This window comes from Botryllus schlosseri, chromosome 1, assembly GCF_051294905.1.
Source record: "Botryllus schlosseri isolate E-star chromosome 1, Bs_hap1, whole genome shotgun sequence".
In the NCBI taxonomy this organism is placed as follows: Eukaryota; Metazoa; Chordata; class Ascidiacea; order Stolidobranchia; family Styelidae; genus Botryllus; species Botryllus schlosseri.
The window spans coordinates 7,848,654-7,864,426 of NC_137236.1; the positions used below are offsets into that span (position 1 = coordinate 7,848,654).

At 40.4% G+C, this 15,773-nt stretch overlaps 2 long non-coding RNA genes across 2 annotated transcripts in view; one reads left to right on the forward strand and one right to left on the reverse strand.

Moving 5' to 3' along the window:
• Positions 1-15,773, reverse strand: part of LOC145433631 (uncharacterized) — a 222,440-nt gene that overhangs the window by 138,389 nt on the left and 68,278 nt on the right. The window lies entirely within an intron of this gene.
• LOC145437127 (uncharacterized) lies at positions 7,694-8,381 on the forward strand. The gene is made up of 4 exons (XR_013914592.1): positions 7,694-7,864; positions 7,985-8,090; positions 8,153-8,259; positions 8,324-8,381. It is a non-coding gene; the product is annotated as an uncharacterized LOC145437127 (long non-coding RNA).

Consider the following 15,773-nt stretch of genomic DNA (forward strand, 5'->3'; position numbering starts at 1 on the left):
CGTAGTAGTAAGCAAAGGTCGACCAATATCGAATTTTGTAGGCCGATACCGATTACCCCACATTGCCTATCACCGATAAGATAAGCCAATATTATTATGACCGTAGCGAAAATTATTTCGTAGAATATTCTATATGAGGAAAGATAGCATTGTTCATATCACGAAGCTTAACTGAAGCTGGAGCGGAGCAACAAACAAGCAGAAGAGATTGTTGCTGCATGGTGCACAATCAGTAAAATTTCGGCTAACTCAAAATGCAAAACGTGATAAAAGTATTGCAGATCAGTCTAGTACACTGGAAGGTTACAATACAAGAAGCAGCAGTTTCTCTTCACACTCGCCAATGCTGTAACTGTGCTAGTGTCAGCAAGGTGTTACAGTTACACAGTGCATCTACACCCAGTCGTTTTTTTTACACAAAATGTCGGCCGCTATACCGGCATTCATAAGCCGATATCGATAATCTAGACTAGGGGTGTCAAACTCAAATTGCGTCGCGGGCCGGATTCAAGCCTTCAAATCACTCGCGGGCCGGACCAGTCAACTGATTCCAAAATGTTACCACGTGCTCTTGCTATTCACTTGAATACCATAAAATCATATATAGATGATACACAGATCATAGCGTTATCAAGTGATCAAGTAGCAACGCGTTTATCGGCCAACAATGGAATTGGCAAAAATACGACGATTGTTCGGTTAAATACAGTTAAGAACCGCTAAAACAGTGGCGTTAACGACGATATGTAAGTTGGCCTATTCTATGCTCCCTTTGATTTAGTCGTAATATGACGTTAGCCCTTCATGTGCGTTGTGAGGAGAACAATATATTTAATTGGAAACGATGACGTTGGAATTCGGGTTATTAATATTAAGCCGAGAGTCTGGTTTCTCTCATGTCCGGGGATCTATTGGGCCAAAAGTGACACAGCAGTGTGACCATAGATATTTCAATTATATATTTGCGCAACTAAAATATTTTACAAGTAAACTGCATATAACGGTTCCGCATTGGCGTTTTCGCTTCTGTGCATTATTTCTTTTTGGTTCATATTTGTATCAAACTCTAAACTTAGTGTGCGCTTTTGGCCTTCTTTAAAATGAGATGTCAATTTCACCGACTTGTCACTAGTGGTAACTAGAGTGGTACAGCGCTATAGTCGGGTGGTTATAATAGGGCATATGAACATGTAAGTATTTCCTGCGAAAAATCTCAACACTTGTAACAAATATGCTGGAAAATATAGGAATTTTTCAATTTACTCAGAATTGCTTCGCCGGCAGGATGAAATCGTCTGGCGGGCCGGATGTGGCTCGCAGGCCGTATCTTTGACACCCCTGATCTAGACTCTAGATCATGGGTGGGCAAACTACGGCCCGCGGGCCGCCTGCGGCCCGCAACACCGTTTTGTGCGGCCCGCGAAAGCCTCAAGAAACGTAAAAATATTGATAAAATTCGTAATAAAAATCAAAGTACTGTAGGTCCTTGATTAAACGATTTCTTATATCATCCAACATAATAAAGGCAATAAGTTATATCTTACCATAGTATTTTTTTATTTCATTGACGGCTTGATCGCCCGACCTCGAGGCCCATGCATTTTGAAAGGTTTCAATTCCTATACATCACAGAAAGTGAAGCGTAAATGACTTAATTCAGACCACGAATCTGATTTTAGATTGTCAACACGAGCAAACTTATTACTTTTAGTACTGTATACTTGGAAAAACCTATTCGCGAGTGTGTTAGATATATAAGTTCTTTATATGTGTAGAAGTATTTATTTTCATATTATTTATACATTGTAGAAGCATATTTAAAGGTAACATGGTTATGATACTATTAGCATTGTATGTCCTGGAGTTACACCAAAAGTACATCAGCAAATCTATGAACAGATCGCTGCTCACAGATTCAAATTTACATCCAGTGTTAGCGCGTGCGTACGGCAAGATAAGACATGCTTCTCCGCCAATAGTAGCCACGCGATCGTTTTGCGTGTCGCGCATAAACAGCCAGCTCTAAGAATAGGGACAACCTAATTCCATCCCTAATTTTGACAATGAAAATGACCAGCTTATAAATTCTCGTCAATGTTTCTGACGCGTGTAGGCAGAACTGTAACTGCAGCACCCCAAACCCCCAATTGGGGGGGGGGGTAGGGCGTGCTCGAAGGAAGCCAAAAATTATTTCGTGAATTAACATAAATTATAGAGTATTTTTGGAATGCAACTTCTTTAAAAAAAATTCGCGATTTAGGGTAGCCAAATATCTTGACTATTGGGTACCTGTCCCCGAACAAAATCCCATGATTTATAGAAATGGACATTTCGGAGTCGGCCATTTCCGCGCCACGATGCACCAAGACATGAAGTTTTAAGCCAAGTAACATGCGACTCCGAGAAGTGTGCCAGAACGATCGGAAAAACCTTGGCCGAAAAGGACTGCCCTTATGCTGACAGAAAACTTCGATATACGTACAATGTTCAATTGTTAATATAGGCGCATAAATGGCTGACACCTAATGTTCCTATCCTGGCAATATGAACCTCACAAGACAAATACCATCCTGCAAGAAAAATTAGGTGCCACTGAAGAAATATTCTATCAATTTGAAATCGTGTGCGTGTTTTAGTTTAGTACGTTTGAGCGATTTCAATATCTTTTGTCATAGCAGACAGGAAGTCACGAAATAACATCATGTAACGAAGCCATTATACCAATGGGTCCGCCCGAATATGTTTAATTATTATTTACGGGCCCTACATTTTCCAACACACCTCACTCAGCTCTGTCGGTAAATCTGATTACGTGAGCTGAGAGATATAAAAATTGATAGCAATATATATGCAATTTCCGATCATATAGGCCGATTTAATTATAAATTAAAGAAAATTTTCGCGCCCGACGCGGCTAGGCGACATAAGCTGAACCACTTAGCAGCCCAACGTTTCTCGCTGATAATGAGCGGTAAACACGTACATCGTGATGGGGGGTCTGGGGGTGACGCCCCATATAAGTTTGATTTATCACCCTATGCGGGGCCCAAGACCAACGTTTGGGGAGTGGGCGACGAAGTACTGTTTCGGTCCTGCGTGTACGTTACCATCAAATCCATGTTTGGTTTGCTTTAAACTTACAAATGCATGTATATTATTTTCATGTCGTCGGTCACTATATACTCAAATAAGAGTATTTTGGCTTTATCATCTCAATTTTATTTAGTGCGGCCCGCGAATGCATTCAAATGTTGAATGCGGCCCGCGAGCTAAAAACTTTGCCCACCCCTGCTCTAGATTCTAGAACACTGGTTCTCAACCTTTTTGACTTTGTGGACCCCTTTCGGACCGTCACGGACCCCGGCGGACCCCCACGAAGTTTTAGCCCAATCCTCGTGCAATCGTCATCTGTCTTGTGAAAATGACAACTGTAGCGTTGGGGATAAACAGCTACAAAATGACTTGTGACTTGTCTTGAACATAAAATCATACCATTCATGTAAAAATTGGGTTGACCTCTATTATTTCAAAGCAAATTCTGCATCTGTATTTCGTGCAATACGCGGTCGTCTCTTGAAAATCCGTGCCTTCGATTCGATATGAACAATGCCGAGAATCCATTTCCACAGGGGGTGGCGAATATAATAATAACGCGTAACGTTTCCGACGACACATTTGGGTATGATCGCAACAAATATGGTATTACCAAAATTGACAAACAATTTTTTGTAATGGACATATGACGTCAAGCCTAGTCATTTCTATCTAGCAGCTTTTCCTGAAGTTATGAAGGAAAATGGTTATGTATATCACATGAGCAAATGGATTTTTGTAAACATTTCGAAGTCACCGTGATTGACCTCACTCAACCAACTTTTTCTCCACAATCCCCAACAAAACATCTGTATGCAGCAAAATGTTTGTATCAGTAGGCTATCGGCAAATTAGCAATAAAATGAGTCTGCACAGTCGGATATTTCATCTCAGACGGCCATTCTGTAGATGTGGCACATTGTGGCACAGCTCGAATTATCCACTATGCAATTAACATGAAAGAAAGAAAGACAGATTTGCTAAATATCCTTCCCTTTTCAAGTTTTTAAAGCATGGACCCTCTAATATCCTGAAATGTATGAATCATTCAAATATGGCAGATATCCAATCCCGTATAATAAAAATGTAGATAAAAAAAATCCAAGTGTAGCTCTTTTGTATGAGTCAGCAACTAATGAAGAGATTGAACTTACTAATTTTGTCTTTGCACACTATCCTGATTACAAGCACACGCACTCTTACTACTAATATACATTGTTCATAAATGGAATTTAGTTAAGTAGTCAAAGACCATAGGCTATGTCTAGTCTACGTGTACTTAAACAAGTATTCAAGGATTGGGACTTGCAGTCTTTCTTAATCATTTGTTCGACCAAAACAGCTAAGCTACACTACAAATATTTTTAGTTTTGTTAAGTGGGAAGCATCGTTTGGCATATTTAGCCTACATCATTTTTACAATTTTACAAAACCAGCCGATGCATTTGCTTTGTAACAGTATCATGGTATAATTCTAAAAATTGCATCAATTTTGACTGCATCACGAAAACGCATATTGCGATTTTCTTCCCCTGTGCAACTGAGTTGTAATTTGCAAGTAATGTCTAATTTTATCTATATCAGGAGTGGGCAACTTTTTCGGCCAAAGGGACACATGACATTTACGAACAATTGCGCGGGCAACTGGAATGTTGATAACCTTTTTTTAGTCGTCCGATAGGAGCGAACCGAATCAGGTAACATTGCAAACAAGACTTATATGAATACGGTCTAAAATGGATAACAATATGTCATGCAACTGTGCAGTGCGCAATTAGGCCCTGGTTGCGCGAAGCGCGGAATTTTTTGCAAGAGAATGACTCAATTATATCAATAAATACGTTGCTAACATACATTGGGGGTCGCATCTGTATACCATTGGGCTCATTTGGCAAGGACAGGATTATTCGACGTTTAGACATAGCAAGATCGACTGTATCAGTGAACATGCCTCTATCATTTTGTGCAAATGTTTTGTCGACGAGCTCGCTGCGAGTGCACAAGCGAAGCCGCATGTTGGACGAAACGTTATCTCCTAATTGCGAATATAGTTATACTCAGTTCTGTGAATAATATGTATTTATAATTTTCAGAAGGGGGCTCAAATACTGAATGCAAGAAATCTAGTGACAATGAATCATGCGAAGTACCGAGAAAATTTCAAGTCAAATAAATCTGCTATGAAATATTCTACTTTATGGTCATATACGAAGATCTGGGATAAATGTGGCTGGCCCCTGGATACGTCAATGCGTCAGAACTGTTGTTTTAGTCATCATCAAATTTCGCGGTCATGCTAATCAAATTTTGGTTCGCCTCGCAATTGTACCTGATGTCATAAATAATTTCGAGAATTACCTCGCAGGCCACACCTAACATTCTCGTGTGCTAAATTTGGCATGTGTGCCACGGGCTGGCCGCACCTGATCTGTATGGATATCAATAACGGTGATTGGTGGTACATAAAAATTCTATTGAAAATTCTTTGAAAGCAAATGTTTTCATGATTGAGAAGTTGGAGTCGGAGTCGAAGTCAGGGTCATTCTCACAAACTCCGACTCAGACTCCAGTCAGTATTTTTCCCACGACTCCGACTCCAGCTATTATAGTTTTCACGACTCCGACTCCATCAAGCGAAAATTACCCAGACTCCGACTCAGACTCCACAGCCCTGGTCATATCCAACATAAAAGCACTACTTTTAATATTTTGTGTTTACTCTATAAAACGTTTCAAAAATCACAAGCAGCCGAAACTAAATTAATTGTCTCCGAATAAACATTTGCATTGCTTTATTTGGTTAATTTAAGCTCATATTGCTTCTGTAGGATAAATAAAATGCGAGTGTCATAGTCCAAACTTATGCTGGTAACTTATAATTATGTGGGTTGTCTCGTTTGGTACTGGACCAATAGTAAGCTAACATATATAAGCACCAATCTACTCTGGTATATTTCTTCAAAAATCTTCAGATATTGTGGGACACTTTCTTTTTGCCCATCGCTGACTATGCCAAGGTTTTCCAGGAAATTATTTCGATATTTTAGCGTTTTTTAAGTCTTCTGTCTTCGGTATTCCAACATAAACATACGAAAGTTGCACATGTGTATCAGGATTACATGTGCATTGTGCATTCTTATTGTCTGACCACTCAGAAACACAATATTTCAAAGCTGGCAGATACGATTCAATCGTGCTTGTGATATTGCAACCATTCAACGTTTCTGTATTATTCACTGAGTGTGCTATTGTTACTGCACCCAAGACATTGCAGGATGCCACGCTTTAGGATCCTTTTTGAGCTACCAATAGATATTTGTCATTCACTTGAGTTGTAAATTAGGATTCCTAACTCATCCAGCAAGCCATGGTAACAGTATCATGCCAATGCCAGTATCACGGCAATGCACAAAGCTATCGAAAGTACCATATGATGAAAACGTCATTTCTCCTGATCGAAAGTGAGATATCTTCTCTCTCTTGCCAAATAATCTTTTCTCAATTCGCAAGGATGCTAAAAATTCCGAATATGTCTATGTCCATTCCAAGTCCCGAAGCCGATGTAAGATCATTTAACTTGTGTTGACTACTCTACGTTCTGAAGCATCTTCGATTTCAAAATCTTCATCATGAGGCCTGCTATCCCTAAGATCTTCATCTTGATCCAAATTATCGAGATAAAGGGAGTTTCAAGTGACACTGAATGAGCTGAATGGGATATTGGATCTATAGCTGATAGTGTACACTGTAAAAAATGAACATGGATATTATCATGGAAATGACATGACTTTCTTTTTCTCATGTTAATTCCATGAAAACACCGACATGGTTTTAAAATCTCATGTTGACATGATAAAAACTTCCATGATGGGACATGATAAGGGACCTATGTCTATGCCCAGCAAACACATTACGGCAAGCGGATATCCGTCGGATAACTTGTCATTTGGCCCAGATTCATCCTAGAGCCATCCGGTTGAACCGAGCGTGTCGACTCCTGGTGTTATCCAATGGGTGACCACTGACCGTCCATCAAGTCAATTCTGAGTCACTTCCTGGCCACTGTAGGGACGAAGTCCGGTTGGGACCGATATCCATAGACTATCCACTAATAAATGGTCAAACCATCAACACGAAGTCCATGCTCACACTAAAGGGTCACGGATGGCTGGATCATCAGGTTTTAAATGCTGACAGCAAGCTAATTATAGTAGCTGTTGTCATCTGATACTCATTGATATCTTATTTGCACATTTCTCACAGATCATGGACTCCACCATGTCGATTTTTACATCCACCCTCGCAAATGTGAGTACAATTATATTATAACTAGCATTTTGAAAACTGCATATGCGCATTTGTTCCGCAGGGATGCTACCAAACTGTGTCGTGTCAATACGCAACTGAATGGTGGTTCAGAGGCCAATTTCAAGCATGTTATCACAAGTCAATGGTATGTGGTGATTGGAGTATCACGTATAAAATGCTGTAAATGACATAATGCGGTTCTGTCTGTATGCTGCAGATCGATAGCATGTTGAAACGTCCACGTCCATTGATCACGTCACTGCATGTCCATGGAAACCATTGGATATTCTTGGTATGAGCATTGTGCATTGAATTTGTCTTGTGACCTGTATAGTGCAGGCCTACATCGAACAATATGTTATTGCATTTAATAGGGAATTGATTTTGATTGCGGTAAAATAACAATTTACGATCCCATGGGCCATGAAGAAACATATGAAGAAAATATTATGAAAAACTGCAGGTTAGATGACGTATTGTACGTATTGACGTATAAAATAAAGATAATCATGAAATATGGTCATTTGGTGTACATTTATTATACAATATAAATTTACCATTTAAACTATTTTCGTTTTATCAGGAACTTTTTCAACCTCTACACTGCACATCGCCATTCTTTGCAAAAGAACATTTATCACCACGAGCAACAACAGGATGGATTCAATTGTGGAGTATTGGTGTTAAAAGTAATCTAATGATATGATGTGTACAACGAAATTAATTTCCTCACTATCTCAATATTACACAGTTTGCGGAGCGTCTTTTGAGAGGTCTCCCAATTGACTTCCCCTATGACGAAAAGAGTTGCGACCAATATAGGGAACACTTTGGGAACATAATTCTGAACTACGAGAGGTAATGTGTAGTCACATGTATTATATTCAATCAAACTGTGGTTCATCTATGTAATTCCATTTAGGCATGAGGAATGTCAAGCACCTGCTTCCAAGAACTGATTTGCGTCGGAATCGGTTCTTTACATTTTGTGTTTTCTTTATTAAAACCACTTTGTTTTACTTTGCCTGAATTCTACTGTTTGTATATGATCGAAGGATTGTGAATTGTCCGGGATGTTGCTTAATGAACTTTGAAAATGGTACATAGGCGCGACTGGTAATCGCAATTTACGCGTATTGATAGGCCCACTTCAAAGTGATAGTTGGACATCGAGTCGGACCTAGAATTGTTCTAATTTACTTTTATATCAACGTTTATGATCATTGGAGTATATTAAAACCAGATTGGTACTCGGGAAACTGTCCGGAGTGTTGCTTAATGAACTTTGAAAATGGTACATAGCCGCGGCTGATAATCGCAATTTTCGCGTATTGATAGGCCCACTTCAAAGTGATAGTTGGACATCGTGTCGGACCTAGAATTGTTCTAATTTACTTTTATATCCACGTTTATGATCATTGGAGTATATTAAAACCAGATTGGTCCTCGGGAAACTGTCCGGGGTGTTGCTTAATGAACTTTGAAAATGGTACATAGGCGCGGCTGATAATCGCAATTTTCGCGTATTGATAGGCCCACTTCAAAGTGATAGTTGGACATCGTGTCGGACCTAGAATTGTTCTAATTTACTTTTATATCCACGTTTATGATCATTGGAGTATATTAAAACCAGATTGGTCCTCGGGAAACTGTCCGGGGTGTTGCTTAATGAACTTTGAAAATGGTACATAGGCGCGGCTGATAATCGCAATTTTCGCGTATTGATAGGCCCACTTCAAAGTGATAGTTGGACATCGTGTCGGACCTAGAATTGTTCTAATTTACTTTTATATCCACGTTTATGATCATTGGAGTATATTAAAACCAGATTGGTCCTCGGGAAACTGTCAGGGGTGTTGCTTAATGAACTTTGAAAATGGTACATAGGTGCGGCTGATAATCGCAATTTTCGCGTATTGATAGGCCCACTTTAAAGTGATAGTTGGACATCGTGTCGGACCTAGAATTGTTCTAATTTACTTTTATATCCACGTTTATGATCATTGGAGTATATTAAAACCAGATTGGTTCTCGGGAAACTGTCCGGGGTGTTGCCTAATGAACTTTGAAAATGGTACATAGGCGCGGCTGATAATCGCAATTCACGCGTATTGATAGGCCAAATTCAAAGTGATAGTTGGACATCGTGTCGGACCTAGAATTGTTCTAATTTACTTTTATATCCACGTTTATGATCATTGGAGTATATTAAAACCAGATTGGTCCTCGGGAAACTGTCAGGGGTGTTGTTTAATGAACTTTGAAAATGGTACATAGGCGCGGCTGGTAATCGCAATTCACGCGTATTGATAGGCCAAATTCAAAGTGATAGTTGGACATCGTGTCGGACCTAGAATTGTTCTAATTTACTTTTATATCCATGTTAATGATCATTGGAGTATATTAAAACCAGATTGGTCCTCGGGAAACTGTCCGGGGTATTGCTAAATATGTTGACGCGCTACTCATCAGCGCAATTCATACATGACTTTTTTTATCGCTGTGGATGTGATTTCTGTTGACTTAAAACGACAGTGCTAGTATATTCAGCTATATCTTAGTCGAGAAACTACTTATAATAGTCCTACTATTCTAGATTTATCACATTTTGTATTTCATGTTCATGGTGACTCATTTTTTATTTCCGTTGATATGACAATCGTGCTACGATGATAGCAGTATTTCATAGGTTGTCTTTGTCAAAGTTGCAAAGTATATGGCTTGTTGCTGTATTAAGCCGTGGATTGGATGGTAAGTATTGATGTATTTATTGTTCCTGTCTTCGTTGTAATATATCCGCCGAATCTGCAATGCGTCACTGGGTATAGTCGAACCTGAAGCAACTTAGTCGTATTCAGTCGGATACCGGTATATAGCGGGAACTGCCAAACGGCTGCAAATAGTGATCAAAGTTTACTGCGTATCCATTTGTATGTAGTTGTAGATCATGTTGAAGTTGGTAATGCGTTAGTAGTCCTAGCAGGGTTGTAACCAAGTCACAAGGCTCCGAGTCACAAGTCAATCTCACTCTTATATTTCGACTCGAGTCAAGTCGAGTCATTTTCAATTCCCACCGAGTCAAGTCCGAGTCCAAGTCAGCGAACAGAGGATCGAGTCCGAGTCCAAGTCATTGTGTTGACTGCTCAGTTTCCATTTAAAGTCTTCCTAAACCCACTTTTTTAACTCTGTTTGGTGATATTGAATGGTTCGCATTTATAATATATCAATTTGCCTCACTTTTAGCAGTTTCTGGTCGCATTTTCAAGCACCAGTACCAACAAACGAAATCCCAATAGTGTGTTGGCTTCGAAATTACAATGAAATGTCGGTCTTCGCCGTCTGAATCTCGAGTCAATGACTTGCTTCGAGTCCTGCACAATGACTCGAGTCCAAGTCGAGTCAATTCACAGATTGACTCGAGTCTAGTCGAGTCATTTCCGTATTTTGAGAAAATGACTCGAGTCGAGTCGAGTCATCCAAAAATCGTGACTCGAGTCTGACTCGAGTCGAGTCATTACTCGAGTCATTACAACCCTGAGTTCTAGACGTTTCACAAGCTTCCTTGTTTTTATTTTGTACCGTACTGGGCAATGTTAAAGTGAAGTATTTATCCAACTGGAGGAATATTCATCCTGAGGTGATTGAAGAAACTTCAGCTTTAAAAAATATGGGATATCATGCTATACTCGAGTCTTTGATTCAAGATTTGAAAACCCTAGAAACATAAGGAACTGATGTAAATTTGTATTTTACAGATATATATACTCAAGTTGTGGTACTTGTGAAATAAGTGCCCGGAGGTCTAGGCGGCAATAGTTGTTGCATCATAAAATGGGAGTGTTGTAGGATAGTAAGTGTTTTACATGTACATTGAAATGAGGGTGAAAAAATCACCAGGTCTGGTAAGGAACAAGTGAAAAAAATGACCCTGCCATATGAATAACACGGGTTTAAAATATGAGAGAATCAGTAAATATGAGGTATCAAGAAAAAGAAGGTTTGACCCGCAAAGGACGGTAGAGAGTGGATGGACGCCACATACTGTCTTGTTTACTTGCGCAGATACGTGGGGAGGAACCTACAATGTGTTGAGTTTGATCGAATCGGGTGCGCTTCTCAACACACAAGACTGTGTGCTATTTCTGAGAAATCACGGGTTGTTGGTGCGAAGGATGAAATGCAAGCGATGTAGAAATATAATGAAAGAGGAAAATACTTCGACAGGCTACGATGGGTTTAGGTGGCGATGCAACCCCTGTGATACTACGGCGACTATACGGAAACACTCGATATTCGCGGGAAGCAAGGTAGAACTTCCCAAATTATTAATATTGTTCTACTTTTGGGCCCATGACGCGTTGCAAACTCAAATTGCGCATGAAGCAGAGATTAGCCAGCGTTCAACGGTCACTTGGTGTGGCCGTTTGCGAAAGCTTTGTTCGGCCGAATTTCACAGGAAGAAACGACGTTTAGGAAGTGAAAAAGGCTGTGTGATCATTGATGAAACGCATTTAGCTAAGCGCCGGGCTGCCTCGGGTAAAGGACCAGCTGTTAAAGCCATTTGGGGGTTCGGAGGCATAGATAAAGCTACCGGAAAAATGTTCATAGAAATAACTTCCGACAGGACTGCTGAAGTATTCCGAAAACTCATAGTAGAAAATGTGGCAGAAGGGTCCACAATTCTAACCGATGCCTACCCTTCCTACAGGGGCATAGAGAGCTGGGGGAAGGGTTATACACACGGTGTAGTGGACCACTCCCGTTGGTTTAAGGACCCTCGGACAGCTTTTTGTACTAATGAAATCGAAGGGGCCTGGGGACAGCTCAAATATCATTTACATAGGTCTCGTGGTTTAGCACGTCATCTTTTGGCCGATTACGTAGGGGAGTTTTTGTGGAAACGTCAACATCAAAAGACTGACCGATTCTTGGCACTCCTGCGTACCATACACAATGACCCACAGTATAATTTTGATAAATTTGATGGGTCTCCTGTATTACCACCATTGGAAACCCCGCTATAGGGTTCTAGGACGGAAATGACGCTATCTGTTATTTTGTGTTTTTACAGACGTTAGTCTAGGGCTAGTGCGCGATTACATTTAATTTATGACGTGGAAAGAATCACCACCACTATCCGTACCATGGACCTCCTTCCTCATTCTCTGTCTATCCTTGTTGGTATCATTTGTACATCTGATTTGTTGCTGCATACGGCGGCGCAAGGCATGCGCGGACTCGCAGATCCTGTAACAAGTAGAGCACGATCTTTCACTCAGGGGACACTAGGTGAACTACGGGGACCCCTGCCTGATGAATGGGTCACTTTAAATGATACACAATGGGAGGACTATCACTTGATGAGCATATTCAATAAAACTGCGGAGCGACATGTATATAGACGGCCTGAGTTGTTTTACAGTAAGTCATTTGGTTACGTAGTGGCTGAGCGACTTTCGTTACAACAAATGGCGTTTCCACATGGAAGATATTGGTCAAGCGTACAAGAATTTGAACGCACTTGTCTATGTCAGCGGCGCCTGGGTCAAATCACGCCCAATATTTCCTATGATGTTCTTAAACAAACGAACATGTTCATACGTCCAATAGGATTTTATAGGATTCAGTGGTTCTGGAATGGGGACCAATACTTGTTTCATGACCTTGGCAGGAATTACTCCATGTTTGCTCTTACCAAATTTAAATTGATTATGATCCGACTATTCGAAAGTTACTCAGCTGTTGAAGCTTCATGCCGTCAAGAGCAAATGGGAGATCAGGACAAAGAAAAAATGAGTGAATTGAATAAGTATAATGCCAGTAGCAATAGTTTTACACAATGCTGGCATCTAGTACATAAAAACTACGCCTCCCACAGCACCTTTTGGCAAAAATTTCACTCCTGGAGGGAAGAAGGGATCATAATAGGAATCTGTACAAGGTGTAATTTTAGAGGAGTGATTTCTGCCCTGGAACCAAATAAGGCAGATATAATCATCCAAGAAATAGTAATGACTACAGTAAGTGACTGGCAGTATGTGCGCAATAAGTTGATACCATGCCGGGCCCAGGGGGGATGGATTAATCAGGACTGGTTTGCGCACTTATGGCCCAAGAATGCTGTAATAGCCCATTCGTGCAACTTCTGGCCAGGAATGAATACCACTCTATGGGGTGATCTACCAACGACAAATTTCCCTCCGAGAGTAAAATGGATACAACCGTCTTTTCCAAATGTGGATCATAGTGTGTATGCTAATCGTGGCAATCAGGGCATGAAGTGGAATAATCTTTTTGATGGTGAGCCGACTAGGTTTAAGGCATCTACATCAACATGGGTACCTTTTCCCAGGCCAATGTGGAAATTCTTCCCCTCTCTTACTGCGTCGGACATAGCATGTAAAAATAGAATATCACGTAACCAGGATTTGTGTCGCGACCCTGTGGGCGGACCCATTTTGAAGGCAGCATTTTGGGACCATGTTCATTTTGATCCGGAGCTAAACCGACCACGTTTCCCAGGAGGCCCAATAGAAATTAAGGGAGAGATAGTATCGAGTGAGAGTATCAAACGGGGTACGCGTGGAAGACGTAAAAGGTTTCTGTCCGGATTATTATGTCTAATATTCGGCCTGGTGTCAGCAGTAGCCGTCGTGGCGTCAGTTTCATCCCAATTGCATGAAGAAACGGTAGATCTGACCAGACAAATCAATGATAGAATGACGCAAGCTACGCAGAGGTCCACTGCACTAGGAAGGAAGATTAACGAGCTCTCTCGGCTCCAGATAGCTCAACAACAAAAATTGGACCAAACAGTGGCCACTATGGAAGTTAGGTCATCACTAGTAAATAAACGCCTAGTATTATTGGAAAAATACATAGAGAGGAATCGACAGATGATAGTAACACAAGCAACAGCCTCTTTGACCTCTTTTCAAAACTATAAAGAAATGAGTGATGCCGAACTAGCCATCGATCGATTGGTTTTAAATGAATTGGCTAATTTAACTGGCAAGTTAATATTTGACTCCAGCAAGGTATATCTCACGAAAATCCGACAAGGAACGTTACGTATAAAAGAACATGCTCAACAATTCACAGCCTATAGAGACGCTTACATCAATGAGACGAATGACATCGGAGTGGAACTACGTGCTAATCGTATAGGTCTAGATCAAGCCCAACAAAATGTAGATTTCGGGTTGCAAGTTTGGAGAGAAGATCTGAATAAGAGTGTGTACATGAACATTTCTGATTGGCGATATGAGAATATTACAGTGAAGCCTTTCGAATTTGTGGGAGGAAAAGAATTTATGAAGAACTTTGGCCAAACGATAGAAGAGATGGCACATGCTTCCGGAAGCTTGATAAAATCAGTTGGAGATAGTGCAGGAGATCTACTACAAGACGGATTAGGTGCGGTCGGAGGAATATTCAGTAAGGGAATGAGCGGAATTTTTTCCGGCCTGGGGTCTGTTTTAATTCCAGTAATTTTGATATTGGGGGCTGGGATCATCTTGTTTTGTTGCTGTCGTTATAGCAGTCTTTGCTGTCCTAAGTTAAAACCTAAAGTACAAAGGCGAAACGCGAACACTCAGTTGACAATGTACATATCGTCGGTGCCTACCTACCCGAAAACAGCCAAATCAACAAGGATGTAGTACATACATATGTACTAAAAGGGTTTTGCTTTTATAAAATTTAACTTTTCATAAGTTCACAGATATACTAACTAATTTATAATGATATGAACTGTTACCAGAAAATATGGATTGTGCTGACAGTATCTTTAATACTGCACCGAGGATATCTGCAAACTCATGGCGAATTATTGCCCCTATCTGCTATGAGTGTAGTGCCCAGAATCACATTTAATCTTACAGGATGGACAACGTTCCGGTATCAAGGTCTCAGATACCTCCGCCTTAATCGGCTATTCAAATTAAATGAGAGTTGGCCAATAGGTGAAACGGAAAATAATTTTCCAATACACGAAGAAACACCCGAATTTGGTCCAACACGAGCTGGCAAAGATCAATTGTATAAGTTATTTGCACCCTCAAGGACTGAGAGGCGGTATTGGAACAATGTAAGGCAATACGAAAGAGAATGCGGATGCAATCGAAAACTATCACGAGTATCTCCCGATATTATGTTATCGGCCTTGACCAGAACCATAACGTATCGACGGAAAAATAATTTCGGATTAATACATACATGGAAATATGTTGTAGGGCGGGAATCAAGTTTTCCAATAGTCGTTCCTAGAAATCTCCGTCGAGTAATCTCTCCAAATACAACCCCAGAAGTTACTATACACCAGCTGTTGACCGTTTACAAGTTATCAGTGATGAACCACTTGGCACAATATG